Raw genomic sequence first — 14,196 nt, forward strand, 5'->3', positions numbered from 1 at the left:
TATAAATTGACTGCTTACAGGCACATATTCTGCATGGAAAGAGATGATAACATTTGGAATGAGTTTATACAAAATTTGGTAGGCCATTAGTATTTACATAAGCACTAGAACAATAACACTATACCAATTTATACATGAATGTATGGAAATACTGTATATCACTTTTCTTTTGTATATTTTTGTTTTTATATGTATCTTTGTTGTTGTTTTTCACCCTCTCACTTTTCTTTCTTTTTTCTGTTATCACTTTATTTATTTTAACTGAAATAACCTTAATAGAAACCCCATCCCAGGTCTGGATCCTGTATTAAGGAGTTGATTTATATTTATTTGTACAATCCTTCCTTGGATTAGAGTAATTTCATATGCCATAAAATAATAAGTGCTCACTTGCATGCTTCATGTACCCTCCTCCCCAGTATTTCTTATAGGGACTGAGAATCATACGCATCCCTCTCCCCATCTCTTACAGACTAGGGGACTATACAGTCACAAATGACTGTAGGTCACGGTGCAAGGTAGACATGCATACCTTCCAACATTTCTCTGATGAAAATAGGGATTTCCCATTCCATAAGAATAGTTTACTATTTATATCCCACCCATCTGACTGGGTTGCCCCAGCCAATCTGGGCAGTTTCCAACATATATAAAAACATAATAAAACATTAAACATTAAAAAAAAACTTCCTTATACAGGGCTGCCTTCAGATGGCTCAGGTGTTGGATAACTCCTTACCTGCCAACATTTCTCTGATAAAAATAGGGACATCCTACCACACGCTCCAATATTTCTCTGATGAAAATAAGGATGTCCTAAGGAAAAGGGAAAGGGACGCAGGTGGCGCTGTGGGTTAAACCACAGAGCCTAGGACTTGCTGATCAGAAGGTCGGCAGTTCGAATCCCCACAATGAGGTGAGCTCATGTTGCTCGGTCCCTGCTCCTGCTAACCTAGCAGTTCAAAAGCACGTCAAAGTGCAAGTAGATAAATAGGTACCACTCCGGCGGGAAGGTAAACGGCGTTTCCGTATGCTGCTCTGGTTCACCAGAAGCGGCTTAGTCATGCTGGCCACAGCTGTACGCCAGCTGCCCTCGGCCAATAAAGCGAGATGAGTGCTGCAACCCCAGAGTCAGTCACAACTGGACCTAATGATCAGGGGTCCCTTTACCCTTTACCTTTAAGGAAAAGTGGGACATTCTGGGATCAAACCAGAAACAGGGATAGTTTCTCTAAATCAGGGACTGTCCCTGGAAAATGGGGACACTTTGAGGTTCTGCACATGGTTAAAAGAAAATATGGCTCTCACAAATTTACAGGGAACCCTGGAATCGAGGTGGTATGAAGACTGACTCATTCCCCAAGTGTACCACATGGTTCATTTAGGGCCAAAAAAAATGTATTTGACAGTCACATTACATTATTGCTTGTTCTGAGTCCTCGGAACAGGTTGCGGTACGAGTCAAAACAGGGACAATTTAAATGTCAGGTACCAAGCCAAATCAACTTTGTCCAAGATATATGCTCACGTCTCTTTGAATATCAGCTCTCCGAGTGGTTCTGTTTAAATTGCATGGTGGACTTGACAGTTGTGACAGATGCCATGGAACCCTCAGTGCTTGCAATTAATGACTTCAAGGAATAGCTTTAATCATGTAGAAGATCTATGCAAGCTTAAGATAAGTAAGCCAGGTTTGGAGGATGTCTGGTGTGTGTGTTCGGTCGGTGCTGATGAATTTCCTGGCAGCCATCCAGTAGGGATGCTTGAGGAATTTGATCTCAGAGAATCCCTGTACAAAAATGACCTCCCGGATTCACGCGCAGATCAAAACTTACCTACCCACTCAGTTTTGTGCTGATCCAAATGTTGTGACACAGTTTAAATGCATCAAAATGCACATTTCAACGTGCATTTTAAGAGGGAAAGAAGCATTTCAACATTTGTTTAAAAATCTTGAAATCAATACATAATATTTTGAAATTTGCTGTTGCTGTGCATTGCATCCCACGAATTCATTTGCTGTTTCTGTTGTTGCTGCTGCTACTATTATTTCAGTTTCTTATTCATCCTACACCAAAAGATCCCATGATGGTTTACAGCAATTGTAGTTTGTTTTTTTAAAAAAAAATCTCTTCAAAATAAATTACAGTCAAGAGGATAGGGTAGGTTGTAAAAATATATGTCCAAATGTTAAAGGCTAGGGTAAAGGTACTCATACTCCGAGTAGACTCATTGAAATCAATGACTAACTAAAATCCATTACTCTCCATGAGTCTACTCTGAGTAGGAATTAGTTGGCTAGAGCCTTGCTTTATTTCTCTCGCTTTTTCATGATTTTAATTGTTTTACTCTTTCAAAACCACAGTTTTGAGTACATGGCTCTGCGTGAGAGCCTCTTCCTCATATGCAAAGTCTCTCAGGTGCAACCCTGAGGAATCACTGCTAGTCCAGGTCAACAATTTGGAGCTGGAATGAAACAATGATCTGATTTGGTGTAAGGCAGTATCCTCTGTTCTACGCCTGGGTAGCCAACATGGTACTTTAAAAATGTTGCTGGACTACAATTCCCATCATGCTTGGCTGACTTACAATGATAGGAGTTGTAGTCTCACAGATTTCTGGAAGGCATCAAGCTGGTTACCCATGTTCTGTGCACAGCTGTTTGGGAGCAAGTCCTTCTGAAGTCCATGGGACTTTCTTAAGAACCTTAGGTCCAGTCGCAGATGACTCTGGGGTTGCGGCGCTCATCTTGCTTTACTGGCTCAGGGAGCCAGCATACAGCTTCTGGGTCATGTGGCCAGCATGACTAAGCCACTTCTGGCGAACCAGAGCAGTGCACGGAAACGCCGTTTAACTTCCCGCTGGAGCGGTACCTATTTATCTACTTGCACTTTGATGTGCTTTCAAACTGCTAGGTTGGCAGGAGCAGGGACCAAGCAACGGGAGCTCACCCCATCGTGGGGATTCTAACCGCCAACCTTCTGATCGGCAAGCCCTAGGCTCTGTGGTTTAGACCAGTGTTTCCCAACCTTGTGCCTCCAGCTGTTTTTGAACTACATCTCCCATCATCCCTGACTAGCAAGACCAGTGGCAAGGGATGATGGGAATTGTAGTTCAAAAACAGCTGGAGGCACAAGGTTGGGAAACACTGGTTTAGACCACAGCACCACCCGCGTCCCACTAGTGGTTATAGTCAGTACTTAATTTCTAAAATGTGAGACTTCAGGGCTCAAAGTTGAAATTTTACCATGTTTTTTTGAGGGTATTGCTTCAAAGGCTATGCAGAAACACCAGTGAAGGTTAAAGGGGAGATTGTTGCCTAAAAATACGGTGTAGGAAACTTTATTACCTGTGTGGTGTGATGGACTGGGTGTCAGACAAGGCCTAGAGATACCCAAGTTCAAACCCTCGTCCATCCTTGGGTCAATCTCTAACTCTCAGTCAAACCTACTTTACAGGGCTCTTGTGAAGATAAGGTGGTGGTTGGTCTACTATTGTGCCCTTGTTGACTGATGCCCTGGTTACTTGGAAGAAAGGTGGGATATACTGTAAATGTTAAAATAAATCAAATCCTTATTCCTTACAAGGATCTGGTTCATGTGCCCCTGCTACCCTTTGATGACCCTGAAAGGATGTGCAGAAATACATTTTTCACTTCATTGTCACAGGCTATTCTTGCCCCTCCATTCAGCAGACAAAAGGAATTCTATCACACTCAAGTGAGAAGTGGAAACTATGGAGGGTTGGTAATATAGGAAGGCTAAGCATTTTCCTCATTTGATTAAAGACATTTGTAATCCACTGTCTTAGAGAGTAATTGTGGTGATCTCAGAGGAGTAAGAGGAATACCTGGGAGGAATAAGACAATTTGGTGTTTTGTTTTGTTTTTTTTGCTTCCAAGTGAATGGAATCACTGAAAATGTAATTAAATTACAGTGTAAAACTGAAAAATTAGACTTGATGGGAACAAGCAATCCTTCTTCGGAGAGGTGAAAGTCACACAGAGCGTGCGACATGGAAATGTCCCTGAAAAAGGACTGTGATGTAATAAAGGTGTGAGGTTTTCCACCCATGAAAAGCCTGACATGTAGCTCAGTAGCAGGAGAAGCTTATCATAGGATGATGTCATGCAATGGGGGGGATGAGATGACATTTTGGCGGCATGCCTGCGACATGTGTAATGTTGCAGCCTGAGAATGTCCTGGAAATAACTAAAGGAGGGTCCATGGCACAGTAATATAGCATATGTTTTTCATACAGAAGTTCTTGGATTCAATCCCTGGTAGATCCAGGTGTTGTTGTTTTTTAAGTACAGTGGTACCATGATTCTCAAATGCCTCGGTTCTCAAACGCCTTGGTTCCCAAACACCGAAAACCCAGAAGTAAGTGTTCCAGTTTTTGAACGTTTTTCAGAAGCCGAATGTCCAATGTGGCTGTTGGCTATTGTTTCCAGGGCGCCTGCACCAATCAGAAGCTGCGCCTTGGTTTTTGAACATTTCAGAAGTCAAACGGACTTCCTGAATGGATTAAGTTTGATGCTTTTGTTTTTGCTATTTATTTTGTGTTTTTGTTTTTGAGGCTTTTTCGGTTAATTTGTTTTTGTGACTGTGTGGAACCCAGTTCAGCTACTGACTGATTGTGTGACTGCAGAAATGGATAAAAGCCCCCCCTTCCAAACAATGACTATCATCAGCGCAGGTAAGAATTTATTATTTTTTTATTTTTATCATCTACAATACTGTCTTATTTATTTCATAGTACAGTACATTGATTATTGCTTTCATTTTATGGATCAATGGTCTCGTTAGATAGTAAAATTCATGTTAAATGGCTGTTTTAGGGGTTGTTTTTAGAAGTCTGGAACGCATTGATCCATTTTGCATTACTTTCTATGGGAAAGTGCACCTTGGTTTTGGAACGCTTTGGTTTTGGAATGCTTTGGTTTTGGAACGGACTTCCAGAACGGATTAAGTTTGAGAACCAAAGTACCACTGTATCAGGTAGCAGGTGATGTGAAAAATTATCTGCCTAGGACACTGCTATCCACTACCCGTGAGAGTCAGCGATAATGGACTGGGTTGACAATTTCTCTGACCTGGCATAAAGGAGCTTCTAACATCCAGTCACTTTTGCTTTGTCGGCTTCCCTCCATGGAGTAGCTCCATGGGTGGCTGAGCTATTTCCAAGGCAATCTGGGAAGTGTCAATGCTGCGTATTTCAATTTCGCCATTTTAAAATGGCTTCCTACTGCTCTGCCACAAGAGCCTGTGATTGAAAGCCATTTTGAATCGGATTGAGGCAGCCTTTGTGTTTCCTCCCTTGGGGGGGGGGGAAGGAAATTAAGCTTTATATCTTTTAGTCTGAAAATTACACATTGCTTTTAGCACCGTGTCAAATGTAGTGCAATCCAATATGAGGTTGGGATGCTAAGTGTCCTCTTTGTGTCTTGTCCGTAGCGTACAAATTGGCTGGCTACAGCAAGCTGGGGAGCCTAGTTGGCTGTTTAGCTCAAACTGGTGCTGTGAGATACAGCTGCCCCTCTTCTCTCTCCAGCTTGCCAATCAGGTGGCAACTATCACCGTGACAATACAATTTGTGGCTTTTCCCTTTGCCTGATGATATACAAGATATTTCAAGTCACCGCTTGCCATAGCCTGCGCCTGTTTCCAAGATTTAGATCTCACAGCCACTATACTAGCCGGCTCTCCTGGAAAGGAAAAACACTTTTGGCGTATGCTGTTACAGGGAGAAGTCACAGCTTATTTTGAGCAGATTAATTGCTAATTCATACAGCTCTGCAAGTGGGCTGAAATATGAAGGAATAATGATGAATAAATGTGGCATGTTTGGGATAACGTAACTTCACTGTGCTCTTCCGTTTTCTCTTGAATGCATACCTTCCAGAACTTCTCTAATGAAAACTGGGACGTCCTATTCAATAATAATAATAACAATAATAATAATAATAATAATAGTTTATTTATACCCCACCCATCTGACTGGGTTGCCCCAGCCACTTTGGGCAGCTTCCATCATATATAAAGCATAATAAAACATTGAACATTAAAAATCTTCCCTATACAGGGCTGCTTTCAGATGTCTTCTAAAGGTTGTGCAGTTACTTATATCCTTGGCTTGGGAGTTGCATAACTCCATACCCTCCAACATTTCTCTAATGATAAAAGGGATGTCCTAAGGAAAAGGGACATTCCGGGATCAAATCAGAAACCAGAATGGCTTTTGGGACTGTCCCTGGAAAATAGGGACACTTGGTGGGTCTGTGATTGTGGACAGCTTCTTTGCTGTGACTATTGGCCAACTCTTGTTGCTAGTAAAAGGGCAAAAATTTTTTAGCAGGCGTCAGAATTTGGATGTAGGGTTGGCTTACAAGGGCATGTTCATTACGATGCCAGTCACCTTGAGCAATGGTTTGCATGTGTGAATAAACCATTATGGATGAAACACCACCTGACCTCCAACACAGTGCCTTTTCAAGTGAGTCAGTTTGCACATCTCATAACCACCTACTAAGTGATGGGAATTGATGTATGCAAAGTGGCCCTTGAACATGTGGCAAAGCAATTACATGTCAACAACACCGTTCGTATACTTTCAGAGACAAGCTCTGCAAGCGGCTCCTTCCTGCCTGTTTTATACTTGAGTAAAAAGTGTTCAGGGACGCGGGTGGCACTGTGGATTAAACCACAGAGCCTAGGACTTGCCGATCAGAAGGTCAGCGGTTCGAATCCCCAAGACGGAGTGAGCTCACGTTGCTCGGTCCCTGCTCCTGCCAACCTAGCAGTTCAAAAGCACGTCAAAGTGCAAGTAGATAAATAGGTACCACTCCGGTGGGAGGGTAAACGGTGTTTCCGTGCACTCCTCTGGTTCGCTAGAAGCGGCTTAGTCATGCTGGCTAGATGACCCGGAAGCTGCATGCCAGCTCCCTCGGCCAATAAAGCGAGATGAGCGCCACAACCCCGGAGTCAGTCATGACTGGATCTAATGGTCAGGGGTCCCTTTACCTTTACCTAAAAAGTGGTCAGCCAAGCTGAGGTTTCAAGACAAGCCATGTGACTGAAGATTTTGTTGGTCCTTCTCAGAACCAGCCTAAGGCTATAAAGACTAGAAGTCTGTACTGTCCAACTCTGGGGTCCTGAGATTCGTTGCTGGCACTTGAGGGTAGGGCCAAAGCTAGAGCCTGGATCTGTTCCAGGAACTCAAAGGGCCGATATTCAGAGCTTTTAAATTTTAAGCAAGACCTAACAAATCCAGACGTGACCCGGAAGTGTCTCCGGACAGCGCTGGCCCCTGGCCTCTTAAGTGAGATGGGCGCACAACCCCAGAGTCTGTCAAGACTGGCCCGTACGGGCAGGGGTACCTTTACCTTTTAACAAATCCAGAGGCTTCATACAGGCTACCAACCACAGGGCCCAATGTTGCATAAACAGCTGGGGACAAACTTTGGAACTCTCAAAAGCTTGACTTATAATTATAGGGAGCCCTGCACCAAAAGAGGGAGAGGAAAGTGGGAAATGATATATAATGAAATGAAAAGGTTGTTTAAAATAACCTTTGTAAAAAACAAACAAACAAACAAACAAACAAACAAACAAACAAACAAACAAACCAGAAGCTTTACTTTTGGGAATTATAGGGACAGAACTACATAAAATGTACATAAATTTATTTATGTATGCTACCTTAGGGGCAAGAATGTTACTTGCCCCAAAATGGAAAGAAACAGAAGTCCCAGTAAAGGAAGAATGGATACAAAAACTTATGGAATATGAAGAAATGGTGAAACTTACAAGAAGAATAAGAAATCAAGATTGCCATTCTTAAAATAAAAGAATGGAAATGGTTTATTGAATATTTACAGATAAATTATAAACAGATAAAAACATTGTCAGGATTATTGTAACAATGTGCAATTTTATAAGGGTATATATTTAAAGAGGGACGCGGGTGGCGCTGTGGGTAAAAGCCTCAGCGCCTAGGGCTTGCCGATTGAAAGGTCGGCGGTTCGAATCCCCGCAGCGGGGTGCGCTCCCGCTGCTCGGTCCCAGCGCCTGCCAACCTAGCAGTTCGAAAGCACCCCCGGGTGCAAGTAGATAAATAGGGACCGCTTACCAGCGGGAAGGTAAACGGCGTTTCCGTGTGCGGCTCTGGCTCGCCAGAGCAGCAATGTCACGCTGGCCACGTGACCCGGAAGTGTCTCCGGACAGCGCTGGCCCCTGGCCTCTTTAGTGAGATGGGCGCGCAACCCCAGAGTCTGTCAAGACTGGCCCGTACGGGCAGGGGTACCTTTACCTTTACCTTTATATATTTAAAGAAGATGAATAAATGAGCAAATTTAGTGTAATTTGGATATGCAGAAGATATTAAAAACAAATTTAAGGAACCGCAGAAAGAGGGGGGTGAAAGTCGTTTGAAATGTCAAAATGAATGTAAAATTAGTGAAATGCATAAAACTATTGAAATGTATAAACTTGAAAATTATAAATAAATGAGAAAAGTAAAAAGAGGGAGAGGGAACTGCCTGCCCTCTTTCTCATTCCAGGTAGGTATGTGTGTGTGCCAGTTTTGAGGGCATAGACATTTTGAAGGGAGCATTTATTAATTTAGCTACTGAGGGCTTGTTTGCAAAGGTGTGGCTGATGTTTCGTTTGGCAATGTCACAATGCAGTGGGTGGGACTGAAGGATAAACGGAAGATGGAGGAAGCAGGATAAAGACTACAGTGGGCAGGGAGGGAGGTTAACCATTTCCCCTCCATACCACGATCCCAATGAAAATTATCTCCTGCAAACACGAGCATCAATTGCTTTCACACAATTAATGATAAGTTTAGTCTGGCCTTTATCTAGATCCTAGTGTGAAGCAGCTGATATTTCAGTAATCTGTGGCGTTCAGCTGATAAATCCAGAAGGACCAGGCAGCATGTTACTTTCTTATTTTCTTACCCATGGGAAGGTGTACTCAAAGTCGCAAGTAAATAAGCGAGTAATAACTCACGTTTCACACATTAACAATATAAAAGAGTTATTCCCTATCTAGCAGAAGAGTCGTGTTGTGCTAGGGGCTGCAATAAACTGTCTCATTAGTCTTTTTCTTTCCTGAGAAATGTGCTCAATTTTGAATCATCCCCCCCCCCCACACACAAACGAAGGAAAACAGTTATTTGTAAGAGGGGAAAGACCTAGTGCCGGCAAAGTCATGACAAGTCTGTTTGGAAGAAAAATATTTTATTAGTATTTTATTAGGAATATTGTATTAGTAAAAGATCACACTGTTTAAATAGATTTGCTTGAGTTTCAACCCTACACACACTAACCTGAGAGTAAGCCCCACTGAACTGCACTGGGCTGAAACCTACCTTTGGAATAATTACCTGAGTGCGGACGCGGCAGGAAATTTACCTTTCATGTGCTGTACTGGAAAGGTCAACTGAATAAAGTTCTTTTCACAAGCACCACCAATGGCTGGTAAATCATGTATTTGTGCGCTCATAAAAGAAGACAGAAACTACCCCAGCTTCCTTGTTAGACTTTATGGGATTGCATGGGAAGCCGTGGACTCCTGTGTTATTAGACGCTATGAAAATTTTTGCAAGTGCTGCATGCAATAACAGTAAATACTACATCTGCTCCACAGTGAGACAATATGAATGCACTTGTCTGAGAAAAGTGTCCTTTTAAAGGATCTTAAAAGTGGGTGGATGGGTGGGGGGATATATCTAGTGTGTGTGTCTATTTCTTTAGAAGCTGCTTTTATTTTCCGTTAGTATGGGGTTAGTATAGGTAAAAGACCCCTGATCATTAGGTCCAGTCGTGGCCGACTCTGGGGTTGCGGCACTCATCTCGCTTTATTGGCAGAGGGAGGCAGCGTGCAGCTTCTGGGTCATGCGACCAGCATGACTAAGCCACTTCTGGCGAACCAGAGCAACGCACGGAAACGCCGTTTACCTTCCCGACGGAGCGGTACCTATTTATTTACTTGCACGTTGACGTGCTTTCGAACTGCTAGGTTGGCAGGAGCAGGGACCGAGCAATGGGAGCTCACCCCGTCGCGGGGATTCAAACTGCCGACCTTCTGATCGGCAAGCCCTAGGCTCTGTGGATTAACCCACAGCATGACCCGCGTCCGGGGTTAGTATAGGGTTGTGTGTTTTTGGTCTGGTTTTGACTCATGGCAAGTCTGCAACATACTACATTGTAGTGGGATACCACACTACATTGAGGTGGGATAAACTGGCAATGTATCACTGACCTTTGATGTCTACTTTTCCAATCTGTCCAAACTTCAGCTGGGCAGATGCTTCAGCCTGGTGGCATACTTGACAAAGAATAAAATTTAGAGGATGGAGGCCACGGGTGGAGAACCTGTATGCCCTCCAGATGTGGCTGAACTCCAGCTCCCATCAGCCCCAGCTGGTATAACCAATGGTCAGGGATGATGGGAATTATAGTTTTCTTGTGACAGAATTAAAAGGACGCTGGTCGGCTCCAAGATCTTGGAGAAGGAGTCTGGAAGGGGAAGAGTTAACACCCACCTGACCTTAAGGTTTAATTGATTTAAACCTTTTGTAAATTTATAAAGTTTAATAAACTGTTCTGTGCACACTTATGTGAACATAAGCCCAAATACTTTCATGTGGCAAGTGAGGAAGCAATATGTATTATTCTTTTGTTGTTGAAAGTTAAGAACATTGCTCCTAGCAATATATCACAGCTTCTATAGCCTACATATAGTATGGGTATTTAAACTGAGAGTCGTCATAGCGATCCGTAGTTAGAAGTTGCTGTTGTTTAGCCATTTAGTCATGTCCTACTCTTCGTGACCCCATGGACCAGAGCACGCCAGGCACTCCTGTCTTCCACTGCCTCCTGCAGTTTGGTCAAACTCATGCTGGTAGCTTCGAGAACACTGTCCAACCATCTCGTCCTCTGTCGTCCCCTTCTCCTTGTGCCCTCCATCTTTCCCAACATCAGGGTCTTTTCCAGGGAGTCTTCTCTTCTCATGAGGTGGCCAAAGTATTGGAGTCTCAGCTTCAGGATCTGTCCTTCCAGTGATCACTCAGGGCTGATTTCCTTAAGAATGGATAGGTTTGATCTTCTTGCAGTCCATGGGACTCTCAAGAATCTCCTCCTTCACCATAATTCAAAGGCATCAATTCTTCAGCGATCAGCCTTCTTTATGGTCCAGCTCTCACTTCCATACATCACTACTGGGAAAACCATAGCTTTAACTATATGGACCTTTGTTGGCAAGGTGATGTCTCTGCTTTTTAAGATGCTGTCTAGGCTTGTCATTGCTTTTCTCCCAAGAAGCAGGCGTAGTTAGAAGTAGAAGTCTGCAAATGTGTCCTCTTTTCTTCTCTTCAGACTATGGCAGCCGTAGGTTTTGTGATATTTTTGATGATGATGATGCAGCTAAAGTATTTCCCTAATGTGGATTTTGGTTCCCCACCCCCAGTTGTGGGTCAACACGACTACCTTTATTTTATCTGTTTCTAAAAATATTTTTATTTGTTCAAGTGGGGCAAGTCTCACTCTGAAGCTGACCGAGCGCATAATTGTGCCTAACCCTGTGGCAGCATCTTCTGTGAAGAAGGCTCATTTTGCAGCTTGCATCGCTTCCTCTGGAAGCTGGCCGGCGGAGTAATTTCAGGTCTTCCACTGGGACCTCTGGAGCATTCAGCTCAGTTATTATGTCCTTAGGCGATTGTTGCATACAAAGGTGGTCTTTCTCCACATGGAAACGTGTCAAGTTGCTTCAGATATCTTTATCCCTCCCCCCCTCATCACACACTTAAAAAAATAATTTTCACTTGTCCAGTTGTGGTGTTATTTTTAAAAATAAAATACAAAGTGACCATTTTGTTAACTTTTGCTGAACTTGTCATCGCCAAAGGGGGGCAAATGTTACTGAAAATCGCCCTCCGCAGTGCTAGCAATGCCAACACCAGCATGTCATATGCTATACATTTTTTCACCTCTAAAAATAGTATGATAATCTCACAATGCTCTCTCTCCTCACTCCTGCAACTTTCTTGGCAGCAGTTAGCCTACATGAGTTGTATTTGCTAAAGGTATTATCTATGGTAAGCGTGGCTTATTCCTTTCCTCGCAGTATTGGCCCATGCCCTCCAACATTTCTCTGATGAAAATTGGGATGTCCTATTCTATAATAATAATTTTCTGGGTTGCCCCAGCCACTCCAACACATATAAAAACATAATAAAACATTAAACATTTTAAAACTTCCATATACAGGGCTGCCTTCAGATGGTTCGAGGGTTGGATAACTCCAAACCCTGTGAACCACTCTGAGATCCTGTGAACTGCCCTGAGTAGTTATATAAATTTAATAAATAATAATAACAATACCCGCCAACATTTCTCCGATGAAAATCCTTAGGGAGTCCTAAGGAAAAGTGGGACATTCCGGGATCAAATCAGAAACTGGGATGGCTTCTGTAAATCTGGGACTGTCCCTGGAAAATAGGGACACTTGGAGGGCCTGTAGGCCTATCAGGAGACACCTGAGCTGGCTCATCAGTTCTACCCAGCATGCACCAGGAGTGTTGTTTTGGGAGAGGAAGGTGAGCTGCCTTGCCTATGTCAGATCATACCAAAGCATTTGGGTTTTTCTTCTGCCAATGGGAACATAGGTAGCTGCCTCCCTATACCGAATCAGAACATTGGTTTAACTAGCTCAGTATGGCCCCCACTGACCGGTTTCAAATAGGGGCTATTCCCAGCCCTATCTTACACTGCCTTCCCAAAGGTGGGTAAGGAGGCACCAGGCTTTGGGAAGGAGGTGCAAGGGCTCTGGCAGGGTCCTAAATATTATTATTATTATTATTAATTTATTATTTGTACCCCGCCATCTGGCTGGGTTTCCCCAGCCACTCTGGGCGGCTTCCAACAAAGATTAAAAATACGTTAAAATGTCACACATTAAAAACTTCCCTGAACAGGGCTCCCACCTGGGATAGCACTAACTAGGCTTTGGGAAGGAGTCAGGAGGACTCTAGGACTCTGTCACAGCCTCCCGCCTCCTTCCCTAAACCCAGCGCTTTGCTTACTGGGATTTGAGATGGCGTCCCCTTGGCTCATCACTGAGTGTGTCCGTACCACTCACACAGCCCTCGCCGTTATTCCAAAGAAGTCATTCCTTTATTGTGAGGCATAAGAAGGAAGACATAATCAACGCACTTGGAATGCACAGGTTTACTAACAACCGTACATACATCTAAAATGCAGTCAATTGAGCTTTACTGCAGATATCCACCACCAATACCCTTTTCACTTTTCTGCCACTGTGCTGCCTGGAAGGGCAGACAGTAGGTAGAGCAAGGATTGGCAGAGTCAAATAACTATTTTTGTTGTCCTTCTCCTCCTCCTCCCTTCTGAGTTCTACAAGCACAATTCAAAAACCAGTGCTATTTTTCTAGAAAAAGAGGTGCCAGAACTCACCACAAACACCTCCTTCATTCTCTTACAATGGCAATGGCGCCCACCAGAGAGGTGCTGGAACTGAGTTCCAGTGAGTTCCGGCTGGAAAAAAAGCCCTGGAAAACTATGATGTTTTGAACTTTAATCGAGCGGCTGTCCTTAGCACTTCTCAAAGCTGAGAATTGGATTCAACGATTCTTGTAGCTTTGGTTCCCTGAAGGAGACAAAAGTGGGGGTGGATAGAGAAAAAGGAGCGGAAGGGCCTAAAGTACTAAGCAGTTGAGTGCAAAAACTGTGGGGTGAAAGAGGGGCCCCATGTGCACAATTTGGGTGGAGATTCCTCAGCCAGATGGATGCAATTCAAGTACCCATGTTGCATTTACTGGTGCCCCTGAAAGGACTCTAATCAGGTCAAATCAGGGTGTGCCTTGGATGGCTTCATTAACTTTGAGGCCAGGCAAGGCTGAAGGCATTTGCATACTATTATGGAAAACTGGCAAGAGTTCCACCTGCTGATTAAAGTAAATAGAGGTCAGCAAGTACGCCCTGCAATTTATTTTGGCCTTGTGTACTTTGGATAATTCAGTGGGAAAGTTGGCAATTCTGCTAGGAGCCCACTGGAAATGACATTTTGATTTCGGTTACCATTTTGAGTTGTACAGTGGTACCTTGGTTCTCATACTTAATCTGCTCCGGAAGTCCGTTCCAAAACCAAAGCGTTCCAAAACCAAGGCATG

This window comes from Podarcis cretensis (genome assembly GCF_951804945.1).
Source record: "Podarcis cretensis genome assembly, chromosome: 6".
NCBI classification, from domain to species: domain Eukaryota; kingdom Metazoa; phylum Chordata; class Lepidosauria; order Squamata; family Lacertidae; genus Podarcis; species Podarcis cretensis.